Below are 15,813 nucleotides of genomic sequence, written 5' to 3'. Positions count from 1 at the left end.
TGGTACCACACCAAAAACTGCACCTGTCCCCATGCCTCCTAACTCAGAACCATGGAGAAATCAGACAACCGGACCCAGCGCAGCTCAACCTTGCGAATTGGCTCCTGAAATCTTAGAATTTAGGTACCTTAACCTTCCCCCTGACTGCATGAATATTATCAAGGAAGCCAGACGTCCTACCACTCGAGCATGCTATGCCGCAAAGTGGAAGAGATTTGTTGTTTACTGCCGTAACAATACAATCAACCCTTTAGATGCATCCATACAACACATTATATGCTATCTGCTCCATCTTCAAAGGCATAACCTGGCATACTCTTCCATACGCTTACACCTAGCAGCGATTGCTGCTTACCTGCAAAACAGACAGCATTTATCACTGTTCAGGGTGCCTGCTATTAAAGCCTTTATGGAAGGCCTTAAACGCATAATTCCGCCCAGGGCACCGCCTTCTCCTGTATGGAATCTAAATGTAGTTCTTACAAGGCTAATGGGTCCGCCCTTCGAACCACTGCATAAATGCGAGCTACAGTTCCTCACCTGGAAAACAGCCTTTCTAGTGGCCATTACTTCCCTTAGAAGGGTGAGTGAAATACAAGCGTTCACTATACTGGAACCCTTCTTACAAATACATCACAGCAAAGTGATACTTCGTACAAATCCAAAGTTTCTGCCCAAGGTCATTTCCCCCTTCCATCTCAATCAATCGGTGGAATTACCTGTTTTTTTCTCGCTACCTCAATCTGTTGCGGAAAGGGCTCTACATACACTTGATGTTAAGAGGGCTTTACTGTACTACATACAGAGAACGCAACCTTTCAGGAAAACTAAACTATTGTTTGTTTCCTCCTCTCCACCGCATAAAGGCAACCCCATCTCTAAATCAGGGATAGCTAGGTGGATTGTAAAGTGCATACAAATTTGCTATCAAAAGGCAAAAAGAACATTATCTGTTCCACCTAAAGCCCACTCTACTAGAAAGTTAGGGGCTTCCATGGCTTTTCTAGGGAACATACCCTTAGATGACATCTGCAAAGCAGCCACATGGTCAACACCGCACACCTTCACAAAACATTACTGTGTAGACGTGCACTCCAAGCAACAAGCTAGTGTGGGCCAGGCTGTACTAAATACACTATTTCAAACCGCTGCAACGGATACCGGTGGCCGCCGCTAAGGTTGGGTACTGCTATATAATCTATGCAAAGTGTACAATCTGCAGCTCATATGCCTCGAACGGAATATGCTACTTACCAGTATGCATCTGTTCTTGGCATGTAGAGCTGCAGAGTTGTACACGCCCACCCGCCTCCCCGGCTACCTGTATCCGTTCCAGTTTATCTTATTTAGATACAACACACATGGGTTTCTCACTATTATTACTACGCTCCATTTCCCTGCTGGCGAAAAACAATCTGAGGATGGAGCCGAAGCCCATGCGCAGTACGGACCGAAGGAGGAGTCACCGAACTCGTGACTTCCAAAGACTGTCCAAAGAACAAAAACAAACTGCAAACATCCGGGCCCAACACCAGATGGCGATCTATGCAAAGTGTACAACTCTGCAGCTCTACATGCCAAGAACAGATGCATACTGGTAAGTAGCATATTCCTTTTCCCCTATCTTAGGGAAACTTTCATCACACCATGCCCTTTTTCCTGTCCACAAAATAGCAGCCATTTGATTGCAATTTTGAATAAAATGTTATCAGTGAGCCAATTTTTCCATGTTTTACCTAGTGTTTTTTTATCCCATATTTCAAGATAGTAAAAAAAAAAAATTAACCCCTTTTATTAGACTATCACATTTGATTTAAAAAAAAAGTTAGAACGTGATGGGTGATTTTCTAACTGAATATTTCTGAATGGCGGAATATGCAATTGTTCACTCTTTCAAGGCTGCCCTGCAACTTCTGCTTAGATTTCCAAAACTACTGAACAGATTTACACCACACCAATTTATACATGCTTCAAAGTAAACTTCTGCTTTAATCTCAAATTTGCAGCAAAATGTCCTAGTGTTGGTAACTTTTTTTTTTACCTGCACAGATCTTCACGAAGACTGCGGACTATGCCAACGGATTTCCAGATGTCATACAAATCTATCCATGTACGCAAGTTCTTGGCAAATTTAAAAAAAAAAATGCCTTTTTAATGGAAAAAAGTGGCTGAACCATAAACGGACATAGGCAACTGGCAAAAATGTGTTTAAGGTGAAGTTATAGTTGGGTAACTAAGAAAAAAAACTAGAAATTCACTGGAAAAAAATTAGCGTTTTAGTTAAGTATTGAAATGAACTGATGTTTAAAACCTGAAAACCTTCTGAAATACTCCACTTTAGTTTAGTGAGCTAACTACAACTTGTGCACCATCATGCACTGCTGATGTCATATATTACATTACTCTTGACATGTTAAATGAAATAACTGATAACTGCATTGATGACATCCTGTCATTGTGACAGCTTCTTAAATGGTTTATGAACTTGAAGGAATTCATCATGGTGCAACTGTGTCCAATATCCTATCAACAATCAAGTGATGATGGACATTACCGTTGACCAAATTCTGAATACATAGCATATCTGTCAAGTCATCAACGTATGGTGCATGATATCTTTAGTTTTATTACTTGTATTCACTTCCCTAACAAATAAAATGCCTCCTTAGACTTTAATGTGTTCCCCACTTTTTTTTCCAAAACTTTTTGAGTCACCAGATATAGTAATTGCAAGCATTACAAAGTAGCCAAAACATACACTAGTCAATATATTGATTTCTAAGCAGGTGACTATTATATAGCATTGGTAAAACAAGAAAGTAAACTATTCGGTCCCTAAACAGCCCCAAACATTCTTAACATCTTTGTCAGAGACAGCAGAACAAAACCCTGGTCATGCCCATCAAGCCTATCTACGTATATCATATCTAATTGAACAACCGTACTACCCTGTGCTCTCTCTATATGATTTCAACTTGTGGTGGGGCCGGTTCCAATAGGAGACACCTAAAATCCGCCCATCGTTTCCATATTTTACATTGTTTCCAAGGGCACCCTCGCGCTTTAAAGATAGGCTGCTCCTGACCCATACACCAGTCGAGCCCCGCCCTCCAAGCACTCAATTTGGGTTGAGCCGGATCCTTCTATGCCCTTGCAATATCCCTTTTAGCTAGGGTAAGACCCAAGAACAGTAAATGTCTTTTTTAGATGTTACTCCCAATTTCATCCTTGATATGCAGAAGAGCAAACCTAGGAGAGAGAGGTATGACCCAACCTAGCACTTCAGATAAGCAGCGAGTATCCCCCCTCCAAAACCGACCCAGCGCATCACAGCTCCAAGTTGCATACAGTAGTGACCCTTCCTTGCTGCCACATCGTAGGCACATAGGGAAGTCTATCAGCCCCGCCCTCCAAAGTTGATATCTAGTGAAATAGGCGCAGTGTAAATACTTGAATTGGATAATTTATCCCGGAGGGGATCTAGAGTCGTGGAAAGATTGGTCACATAAGTTTGGTAAAACTTTGCGGTTTTATTTTCGTCCAAATCCCCCATAAAAACTTTGGCCTCAATAGGGTTAAATTCGGGAAGGGATTCTAGGTGCATAACATGGGGATAAGGCATGTCTCAGTTGCAAATATTTATAGAATTGTGTATGTGGCATATCATATTCATGTGTGAATTCCTGGAAGGATTTCATCATGGTGCCATGTATAATTTACCCACAGTGGTGCTACCTATAGCGCCCCATTGTTTAAACCCTGCTAATGCGGTCACTTGTGGCTTAGGGCTGCTCTGCCAGAGAGGGGGTCTCCCCCGTCAGCCGCCTCCACCACCCCATCCTGCGCAGTGAGTCTGTCCACACTCCAAAGATTACTCGAGTGGCTGGCAGCAGCTTACGCATCTCTCTCAGCGTGTAGAGCAGTCTGTGTGGCAACATATCCCCAATCAGCCATTTCTCTACCCGATATGCTGGGTCATTGCTAATTCCATACCACCAGTCGTTTAAGACCAAGAGGTGGGATACTGCATGATATGATTGGATATCAGGGGTCGCTATACTTCCACAGTAGGTTGATTGAAAGCATGTTTTAAGTGGTACCCTAGCGGCCTGATCTTGCCACAAAAAGCAGCTCAACCTGGAATTTAGCTGTTGAAACCAGGAAATTTCTGTCTGAAAGGGCTGGTTCTGTAGTTGATATAGGAGGCGAGGGAGGGACACCATTTTGAAAATTGCCGACCTGCCCAGTATGCAGAGGGGCATACGCGTCGAAGACTCCATCTCTGTCAGAGTGCGCGTCCAGATAGGGGAATGTTGTTTTCACACATAACCGATTGGGTGTCCGAGATGTACACTCAGATATTTCAGTCCGGTTGTAGCCAACGTTACTAATGCCGTCCAGGTGCCCATGTCCGAACCCCCATGGATAGGCCAGAGAATAGATTTCTTAGCATTCGTATACAAGCCAGTATGGTGGCTGAAAATCTGCATGATGCGGAGAATACAAGGTCCCGTCCGATGTGGATCCATGAGAAAAAACAGGACATTATCCACATAAAGAGCAATCCCCCCCAAAAAACCCGGCCATTCAAAGCCCCTTACCTGTGCGTCCATACGAACGCATGAGGCTATGGTTCCATAGCTAAGGCAAATAAATATGGGGAGTGGGGGCACCCCTGCCGGGTACCGCGTCCTAAAGAGAAGGGATCGGATACCGCACCAGATCGGCTATTCTGACCGAGGCCAAGAGGTCAGTATATAAAAGTCTAATGTAGGACATGAGGCCTGGGCCTATGTTTAGGCGTTGCAAAAGAGAAAACGGGTAAGTCTATCCCAACGAGTCAAATGCTCGGTCGATGTCTGCTAAGAGCAGAGCCACCGGATCCCCCAGGTGATTAATTGACGCAACCTCATTGTGCACTCGTCGGATGTTGTGACGGGTAGCCTGATGGGGCATAAAGCCGGCCTCATCTGTGTGAACCAGTTCCAACATATAGGGGAGAATACGATTGTCCATGGCTTTGGCCAATAACTTAGCCTCAACAGTCGGCAATGAAATAGGTCGATACGAGGAGTAGTCATCCGGGGGGCGGCCTGGCTTTGGGGAAGACCATTATTTCAGCATGTCGTCAATCCGGCGGGAATCTCACCTCTTCGAGGGCCGCATGGATGACTCCCAGATAGTGAGTGTGGAATTGAGTTTGTAACATTGAAATTTTTTGCATGGGAAGCCGTTTGGACCCGGTGCTTTCCCGGATCGAAGGTCGACCAGAGCAGCACAGAGCTCCTCAATAGTCTGCGGGGCATTTAGATCCTCCCTTGCGGCATCCAAAATGGTCGTGGGAGGCAAATCGTCGAGGTATTGGTGAATCAGCGGTTCCGGCAGGGCGTCATTGGGAGCATAGAGCTCTTTATAGTATGCTGAAAAACTAGCAGCAATTTGAGTAGGATCCGCGAGTGTCCGGCCGTCACTATCGAGAATACCCAGTATACTCACTGGGCGGAGAGCTCGCTGACACAAGCGGTGTAGAAGAGAACTTGATTTATCGCCCTATTGATAACTTCTACTGCGGGACGCCAGCCAAGCCTGTCTGGCCTCATTGCGTAGCGTATCAGCATAGGTTTGTTGGAGAAGGAGCAGTTGGTGGCGATTTGGCCCGCTGTGCTCACCTCTACACTGCTCTAGTTCTAATATCTGGGCCTCAGTCTGAATCAATGCCTCCCAGCGCTACTTACATTGAGTGGCACAGTACGCAATATCCGCTCCCCTAATGGTGGGCTTCATAGCCTCCCAGACCGTAACTGGAGAATCCACAGTGCCCAGGTTATCCGCAAAATATGTCAGTGCCTGATACATGTTTGATCTATATTGTGAGTCTTGGAGATGCCACGGCTACAGGCGCCATCGAAAGGTGGGACGAGCCACCCCCAAGCGCAGAGTCTGGGCCACTGGAGAGTGATCAGATAAACCCCTAGGTAATATATGCGTCGCAGCAATTCGAGAATATGAGCCTGGTATGAATATATAATCTAGCCTGGAGAAAGAGTCATGGACAGCCGAATAATACATATAACCATATGTAGTGGGGTGTAGGTGTCGCCACGTGTCGAACCATCCCATATCTCCGATTAGCGCATGCAGACATGTATCCCTCGGTGTCTTGGGTACCGCGCGTGACCGCCACCTGTCCTGCGCCACATTTGCCACATCATTCCAGGCCCCATCTATAATAGAGAAGCCCATAGGCATGTCTAGCAGCCTTGTCGTTAGGTGCTCCACAAACTAGTCAGAAAGCGGGGGGTGCGTATATACTGCCCCGTGTAATGGTCTCTCAATGCAGTGGCCCTGACACAATAATGTACCTACCTTGGGGTTCAGACCACGTTTTAGAATGTATATATTTGACTCGGCGGTGAAAGAGGACTGCCACTCCTCGGGAGCCCCTGTTGAACCCCGCATGAAAAACTTTTATATAGCCAAAGCGAGCGAGGCACAGTGCCTTGGTAACTATAGGATGGGTCTCTTGCAGTAAGAGAACATCAGCTGTTGCGTGCTTGGCCTGTCGAAGGACCGCACCTCGTTTGATCTTATTCAAAGCCCCTTGTATGTTCCGAATAACCACCTGAAGCCTACCAGCGGGGTCCATTTCAGGGCAAGTCATCTAATAGAAGAGTAGAATTTCGGCTTGTCACGGGGCATATAGACCACAGAAATAAGCAAGTAGGACACCGTATTATCAATAACATTTAACAAACCCAACCTCTCCCCCACCCACTCCACCCAATACCTCAAAACTGCTGAAGCATCTGTCGCAGTAAGTGTCGCGCATCTGCCCTAATTGAAGCAGGGCTCCACTCAATACCAAAGGTTCCCGAAGAAACTGTCCCTGAACATAAAGTTCTCAGTTACTGAGAAAAGAGTTATGGAGGGTGGGCCTCACGTAGGTCCGTGAAAAAGCAAACCTCATCAGCACTGCAACCATTGTAATGAAAGTTCTCCAGCCACAAGTCATGTTGGTGACTGGTCTCGCCGAGTATCTGCAATCTGGGAGACAGAGGCACTCCGCGAGTTGGAATGGTGTCTCAAGCATGTTCTACGAGCGGGTTTCACTTTAGGCTTGGTCGCTTGTCACGTGGTTTCCCCGGACGATGATTTAGAATCTAACTTTGGTGGAGTATGCGGCCTGTGTCAAGGTTTCTCATCCCTCCAGGCGAACACTTCTTCTGGGGTATCAGATGACTTGTAAACGGCTCCCAGCCATGCCGGAAAAAGCAGGGCATATTGGATTTTAAGGTCCCGCAGTCGGGCTGTAGCAGCTGTGAAGGACTGGCGTCGTTGTACCAGACGTGTGTAGTCTGGAAAAATTAAGATATGATGAGATTCAAAGTGAAGTTAGCCAGCCTGGCCTGTGCAAGGACATTGTCCCGATTGTGAAAGTTCAAGAGGCTCGCAATTACGGGTTGCGGCCGGGGCCCAGGTGGAGGTTTTTGCAGTAGGGCACGGTGCGCATGTTCAATAATAAAGCACTGCGACAATGCCGTCTGAGGAATCCAACTCGCTATCCATTTTGATAAGAATTGTTCTAAGTTATTGCCTTCGCATCCCTCCGGCAAACCTACAAAACAAAGGTTGTTCCTCCGCGCCCTGCCCTCGGCATCTTCCACCCTGATCGCCAGCCCCTTCGTAATGGACTCCAGCGAGGTCATCCGTGCCTGGAGGGACACAGCTGTATCTTCCACGGTGGAGATGTGGGTTTCGACCTCAGTGATCCTATCCACCGCTTTACGCAAGTCCTGCTGGATGAGAGCAACATCAGATCCCACTTTTCTGACTCTGTGTTATCGCTGCCATCAAGGCAGCATTGTCCGGGCCAGCAGGGCTCCGGCTCGATGTCTCCGGTGCGTGTGCCCCAGGCCCCGCATAGCGATCCAGGGTACTCTGTTTGGAGAATTTGTCTCTGGTCATTTTGAATGCTGGCGATTAGACAATGACCCAACGATGAGTATGATGCCACTAGGTATAGTCAGCTGCTATCACTGCAGCTTACACACAGCAGGGAGTCCAATCCTTCGGCACGTACCAGATCATCGGGAAGACCTGCCCAGAGGCAATCTTCACACAGGCCAAGCCCAGCCTCTTCAGCGCACAGGTGCTTCTGTGTCCCCCAAATGAGTGTCACCAATCCAGACGATCGTCGCGCAGACCCAGTATTGAGTGACCGCCGCTGGGTCCCAGGCAAATCCCAGCAGGCCTTAACGTAGGGGCGGGGTCACGCGCCAACTCCAGCAAGGATCCTCAGCCAGACTGACTTGCACTCTCATCGCAACCCCGGATCTCCTGGGGGGGCGCACCACGATCACACACTATGCTGCAGCCCCCCACTGCACATGTCAATGCCCGTCTGATTGTATGAGGGAAGGGGTCACACAGAAAAGCAGAAGGCCCAAGGGTTATTTCAAGAGGGGGGGGGGACCCCACCACACGGTCACAACTTCAAGTGAGCCCCAATAGCACCCGACTCGCACCAGGCGACGCCGGGGGACCCGTTGCACTCACCGCTTCGCCATCTGATTCAAGTAGAAGGCCCAGAAGAGGGTCAAGGGCCACCGCTCCTGACCCTAATGTACGCAGTATCTAGCACCGGCAAGCACTGCCAACCGGACTGCCGCCACAGAGGTCTGGGTCCCGTTTCAAGCAGCCCAGGCGGTGTCTAATGCCCAATGCAGCGCCCTCTGGGGCGCAACAGCATTCCAACCAGGGGGACCCAGCCCTGGCCTCAGCTAGGCCCCCGTAATGCCGTGTCACCGCCTTGGGCTCCAGAGCGTTCAATGTGTTCACAAGATGGCTACCGGCCCGGGGAGCAGATAGGTCCCGTGCCAGGCTCTATGGAGTCCTTCGATCACTGGATACCGCAGATAACAGAATGGGGGAAGCACCATTGGGGGACTCACATGGGGCTTCCGGGGGCACCACGCCACCCACTCCGGTCTGCAAAGGCATCGGTCGCACAACAATGCGATGTCCCTCTGATCCAGCCCCGGCGTGGCAACAGCAGGCAACGACGCGAATCCGATCACCGATCCTCCAGCTGCAATCGTCGCGGAGCGAACCTCCGGCTGCTCCACAGTGTGTCCGGTATGTAGTTCGAGAGTTGACCACCCTTGTCACTCTCCTGGGCTCACATTGGCCACCCAGGTGCTATATGAAGCCTGCGTTTAAAGTGAAGCATAATAATGGATCTGGGCCTTGTCAAGCACTCTAAAAATTACCCAATGCATCATTCTTAGCTCTCTATGTGACTCCTAACCAAAGAAATACAAGTCAAAACCTTCAAGTTCGTTATAGGGTAATCCCGGATTCTAACCAGACACGTTAGCTTATCAGTGAAACTTGAACCAGGGGAGGAGATATTTTTAAACTACTTCTGATCCAGCGAACACCCACGTGGCTCCGTGAAATGTGCTTTCCACGGTGTTGTGCCCCACTCTGCAGTAGAAGCTTGAGTTTGGTTGAGGACACACTTGCAGCAGAGAGGCAGGCCCAAGTTCTCTGGTATCCTCGGACGACCCTCTCCCTCCTATGCACGAGCCCCCTCCTGCAGAGGAAAATGTATATCCCCCACCTGCTTCCATATCCCTATGCAGAAACTGTGTTCTCACGTTCCCAACGGAGGCTTTCACGAGTTTTTCAAGTCAAGAGCCCCCGTTGCAAAATGCCATTTGCTCAGTGACAAAGGGTTCCTACTGTATCCAGATTTTGTTTTTCAATACGTGGGTAATGGCTGTTGAGAACATTTTGACTTGAAACTTGGAGCTAGAAATTGTTCTTGTGGTCATTCATTTCAGCTGCCATTTCTGCTTGGCCAGTAGAACCTCCACTGTAAACTCTGTTTAGCACGCGCAGTTCAACGCCCCCAGTCAGGTATGCTGTAAGTGGGCCAAGTAGAAACAGTTTGTAACTGGTCTTTCCACCAAAGTGGGACATGCCGGCCCCTGGCACATGACTACAGTGCTAATTGGGAAGTCCTGCTCAGAAAGACAGTCATCATTCTCATTTCACGATCAGTCTCATCTTCCATTTCCCTCAAGCAAGGGGCGTTTCTTGTCACCATATCAACAATTTCCTGTGCAGGTTTGTAAACTGCACATCATTAGATATCTAAAGACATACAACAATGAAATTCTTGTCATGTTTTTATGAGGCGTGCTTTTTTAAAAATTGAATTATAACTTTGTAGCAGCTGAGAAACTTTGCAGTTACCACAAGAATACAAAAATAAAGAAATAGTGCCCTCAAAGTAAGAGTGATCTGTACATTTGAACAAGGGTAAGTATGGAATTGTAACACCAATAACTATCAGTTACCCAGCTAAGAGCAGATGTTAAAGGAAACAAGCACCGGGGTCCGTGCTTTCACTGTAATGGTGGCACCGCTACTTTATTTAGACGCCACTGGTCTAAACAAAGTTGCGCGTCCGCTATTAAAGGGAAAGCGAGGAATGGGGCTCTGTTACAAATAAAAGAATTTGTTTCTCAAGTCGACAAACAAATGCTTTTAAAAAAATAAAAGTGCCCCATTCTTCGCTTTCAATTTAATAGCGGCCGAGCACCTTTGTTTAGACGAGCTGCATGTAGAGAGATTCTTTCCTGTAAGGTAGCATATTGTACAAATAATAAACCATTTGTCATGTGTCTCCTCTTTGCCACAAGCGGTTTTCTTTTTAGAAAAACTGTTCCTAAGGAAAAGTGTTCAAACGGTGCCTTTCATGTTGCTGCATAACCTCCTTTTCACCTTGGCTGCTGGCTCTTCCAGCAGGCATTATGAATTCACAGCTCAACTGTAACAAGCCTTTCGGGTTGACCAGCTACATTATTTTCTTATCAAAGATGAGCAGGGTTTGCCTCGCTATTCTCAAGAAATTCATTCACCCTAGCCAGCTTCCTCTTGGACCTCAGGCCGTTAACATTCCATGATAAAAAATGAACCAAATCTGAGTTACTAATCTTCTAAATTCAGCCCATCGCTCCCCCAAACCGCCTTCAGCATCACCTCATATTGAAGACACCAGCCTGATAGTACCCGGAAGCCACTGTAATTACTGTAAAACACCTGTAAGGCAGAAGTAGGACACATTTTTCTTTTTTTTTCCCCCATGCTCCCACCACCCAGTGCACCCCACCCACCTCGGGGAACGCCAATTTCCTATCCCTAGGCGAAAACTCTGCCCATTAGATACCCCCACCGAGGGAATTGAAGAGATTCAAAATAGTAGAGAAAAAGAAGGCGTTACTACATATTCATATTATGTTACTAAATCTATGAGTATCCATCTTAATAAAGCGGAAATAAGGCTCGCCAGCAACTAAGCTGCTAAACTGGTCCGTCCATCTGAGCCAAAAAATTATCAACCTCTTCTGGGTTTCTGAAACTGTGCATTTTGTTACGCCACATTATTCTCCGCATCTCAGGGAACTTCATCTGGACCTGGGCCCCCTTACTCCTTATTCATTTTGGAGCCCAGCTCCCATTGCCTCTGCGCAGTTCTCTTGCCAATATCAGATCTTATTTGTTAATTGAAATATTCAAATTTCAAAAAGGGTTGTTTCAGCGCACGTCCCAGGACTAACTCTTTAACTGCGCACGTAAGGAAATTTACAAAAATTTTCCTTGGAGTCTTCCTAGCAGGATTTAACTTGAAAGGGTCCCTATGAACTCTTTGGATCTCACTCTCCAAGTCAATATCCGGCCTGTCCTGAAGTAATCTATCCTTCGGCAATCTACATTAGAAATCTTTAATATCACTCTTTTCTAAACCTTCTGGAATGTTTAAAAGTCTCACGTTATTGCACCTGGATTGTTGTCCAACCTCTCCATATCCTCCTATACTTGCCTGTTTTGCGCTTTGAGATCCGTGATATCTCTTGAATTCCCGGACAGAGTGACTGACATGGACTTCACCTCGCTTTCCAAAACTAAGGTACGCTGGACAAGCCCATCTAACTTCTCCTCCAATATCCCACACTTATCCTGAATGCCCTTTTGGTGGCCCTCTGAGACTTCAAACCTTACGCGGATATCCTGCCTCAGGTTAAATAGTAATTTTTCACCCAGGTTACCCAAAGATAATTCCACTTGATTCAATTTCTCAGTCTCGGGCCCACCAACATCGCCCTGGACTGAGACTGTGTCCAGAATCATAGTCCCCATATCCTGCGCAATTTGACCATCTTGGTCCCCTGAATATCACCAAGATTATCACCCAAGTCAGAGAAGCGATTTTCTAGCTGTAATGGTTCCCTCTGGGGGAGAGAGTGGGGTTCCTTATCCCCCTCCCTGTGCAGCAACATGCTCCATGATTTTAAAGTATAACCTAAGAGAGGGGAGAGGATTCGGGGGTAAGGGCCCTTCCTTTGGTCCGCACCTCTTAATTTTTGCAGCCCCTTTGAACACTTTTTTAGCAGAGGATACTCCAAGGGGCTCTTGGACTGTCAAGTCATTTACTTTACCGGTAGAGCCTTTTCTTACTGGAGCTGACCGCAGATGGTACCTATTTCTTCTATGTGGAACTTGAGGCTCTCCTCCAGAAGAATGCAAAAACAACAATTGATGGACAGAATGCAGAACAATGTCATACATTCACCCCAGTACAGAGATCTGGGCCTAAATCCATCGTTTTTTTGCTCACCATGCCATTCCAGTTTGAACCCAGCCATATGCAAATCAGTCTTGACCCTGTGCCTCATGGGAACAGTCCAGCCCGAACTGCCAAGCCAGGTCCTCCCTGGACTGGAAACAAGCATCCTAGGACCAGTTTCGGGGTTTCACCCCTCTTCAGCCAGGATAGCTTGATTCCAGTAGCATGGAGAGCACGGGACTCACGTCTGAGCATACCCGTCCCACTCGGGGTGACAAATGCAAGGTGTGAGTGTTTGATTGGTTCTGATGCTCCGTCCATCACCACCCCCTTTTGTACCGCTTTGTTCGCCATAAGTTGGCAGGGTATGCTCAGACGTGAATCCCTTGCTCACTTTGCCACTGGATTCAAGCAAGCCTGGCTGAAGACGGCTGAAATGCCAGAAACCGGTCCTAGGAAGCTTGTTTCCGGTCCAGGGAAGACGTGGCTTGGCAGTTCGGGCTGGACTGTTCCCATGAGGCACAGGGTCAGACTGATTTGCATATGGCCATGTCTGAACTGGGGTGGCAGAGTGGGCTAAAGAACGGTGATGGATCAAACCCGGATCTGTTGACTGGGTGTGTGTGTTTGATTGGTTCTGATGCTCCGTCCATCACCACCCCCTTTTGTACCGCTTTGTTCACCATAAGTTGGCAGGGTATGCTCAGACGTGAGTCCCTTGCTCACTTTGCCACTGGATTCAAGCAAGCCTGGCTGAAGACGGCTGAAATGCCAGAAACCGGTCCTAGGAAGCTTGTTTCCGGTCCAGGGAAGGCATGGCTTGGCAGTTCGGGCTGGACTGTTCCCATGAGGCACAGGGTCAGACTGATTTGCATATGGCCATGTCTGAACTGGGGTGGCAGAGTGAGCTAAAGAACGGTGATGGATCAAACCCGGATCTGTTGACTGGGTGTGAGTGTTTGATTGGTTCTAATGCTCCGTCCCTTTCACCCCCTTTTGTACCGCTTTCTCCACCAGAAGAGACATTCTGGATTTTCGCACTCTCCTTGGATGCCCGCCCTGAAATGCCTTCAGCCGCCTGCATAGAAATTCCTCCAACACGCACTGACTTAACTGGCTCTGGCGCTTCACTTGCACGATTCATAAATTGAAGAGGTACCTGTTTGGAAGGAACGTTTTCCATCCACTCCTGCTGAACCAGAAACCTCCTCATAAGTTGCCCTTCACTCCCCGGTTGTATGGCAGCTGGGCGGAAACCTCCCCTCAGAACGGGGTGACTTGGCAATTCACTGCAAGGCTTCCATTCTGTTGTGTGCCCCCTGCGTGCAGTCGTCCTGTGCTGACTCTGCCAGATCCAATCTTGAATCCGGCAGACGCCTTTGCAGTTCTAGACCTCCTCCACGAGGCTGCCGCCCAGCACCAGACCCCCTGGTATTCACAGATACCTTTGTCCGTGCCCATACGCCTATTCAAGTCTCCCCAAGCAGTTAGGTTGGTATTCTTTGTAATCCCTAAGTCGCTGTACTCCGCTATCTCACAGACACCTCTAACCGCCTTCTAAATGTGCATTTTCTCTACCCTCACCTGGGAGCTCCTGCGACTGGCGTTAGCCTGCCGCCATGTTCCATTTTGCTCCAGGAAACCCATTTGGAGCCGGAGGAGTGTAGGCCATTCTTTAGTAAACTGCGCTTGTTCCATGAAGTAGTTTGCTCGGACCAGAGAGGATGTACGAGAGGAGTGGCATTCATTATTACGAATAACTCTGGTATTAAGCTGGTTAGTTACGAATCAGACCCCTCTGGTAGATGGTTGGTGGCTAATTTGATGATTCAGTGGATGCCAATATTGTGTGCAAATTATGGCCCTAATAATTATTCCCCAGAAGCCTTGTCTAAGTTGGCATTGTGCCTCTTGCAGGCCACTGCTCCAGTGATTCTTGGAGGGGATTTTAATATAGTCCAAAATAAGGTTCTAGATAGAATCTCTAAAGTTACATATGTAAGCCCCCTAGAACAACTGCAATCTTGAAAAATATGATGTTTGAGCTCAATTTGGTTGATATCTGGTGAAGTAAGAGGGGCAAGGTAAGGGAATTTACCTTCTATAGTAAAAAGTACAGTCCTCATTCACGCATTGATTATTTCTTGGTAGATCAGGAGTTTTCAGCAGTGGTCGAAGTAGTTAAACATGTACCTGCCATCCTCTCAGATCATTCGGCAGTTTTGTTATCTCTCAGATATCATCAAAAATCAGGTATGAAAAGGTGGACCTCTGTCAGACCAGAGGGTGGTAGCAAATATAGTAGATAAGACAGAGGTCTTCTTTCATGACAATAGTGGCTCAGCGGCCATGCAAATTGTTTGGGACACTGTCAAACCTATCTAAGGGGAATTCTTAGCTCCATAATGGTGGGTACGAGGCGTGCCCTGAAGCAGGAAGACTAGGTTCGAATCAAAGAGATCATGGCTAGGGACGGGGGACCTCTAGAAGGCATCACTGGAGTCTCTGCACTTAGTAAAGAAATAGAACATTTACAGGCAGAATATCAGAGGCAACTGGACATCAGGTTATTAGATAGGTGAAAAGGAAGCAAGCTGCAACATTTCTCATATGGGGAGAGGTGTAATTCACTTCTGGCCCAGAAAGTAAAAACAGATAAGGCCAGAAATGTCATACGAAACTTAAGGGATATGGAGACTGTTGCTGTATTGTACACCAATTCAGAGATTTGTAGTGAGGCTCGGAGATACATGACTAGGCTATATAAAGAGGATATATCTCCTAGGAAATAGAGTATAGAGGCCTGGATAGATAAGATTGAGCTCCCACGATTAAAAAATGAGCAAAAGGCACTTTTAATGGCGGAGATTACGGAGGATGAGGTCAGGACCCAAATTAGGAAGATGTCAAGGGGGAAGGCAGATGGGCCAGATGGCCTCCCAATTGAGATTTATTCTCAACTTCTTGATATTATTGCTCCAGTGTTAAAAATCTTATTTAATGCAATATATTTGGAAGGCAAAATGGTCCCGCAATCCTGGGCTGAGGCCACTGTAACCCTAATTTTGAAACCAAATATAGACCCCTTGGTAGTTGAGTCCTACAGGCCAATATCACTTTTAAATTCTGATTATAAGATCTTCTCACGGATAGTAGCCTCTAGGGTCACCCAGGTTATC

The sequence above is a fragment of the Triturus cristatus genome, chromosome 3_2, assembly GCF_964204655.1.
Source record: "Triturus cristatus chromosome 3_2, aTriCri1.1, whole genome shotgun sequence".
NCBI classification, from domain to species: Eukaryota; Metazoa; Chordata; class Amphibia; order Caudata; family Salamandridae; genus Triturus; species Triturus cristatus.
The sequence above is the reverse complement of the archived record's forward strand: the minus strand, read 5'-3'. Positions refer to the sequence as shown.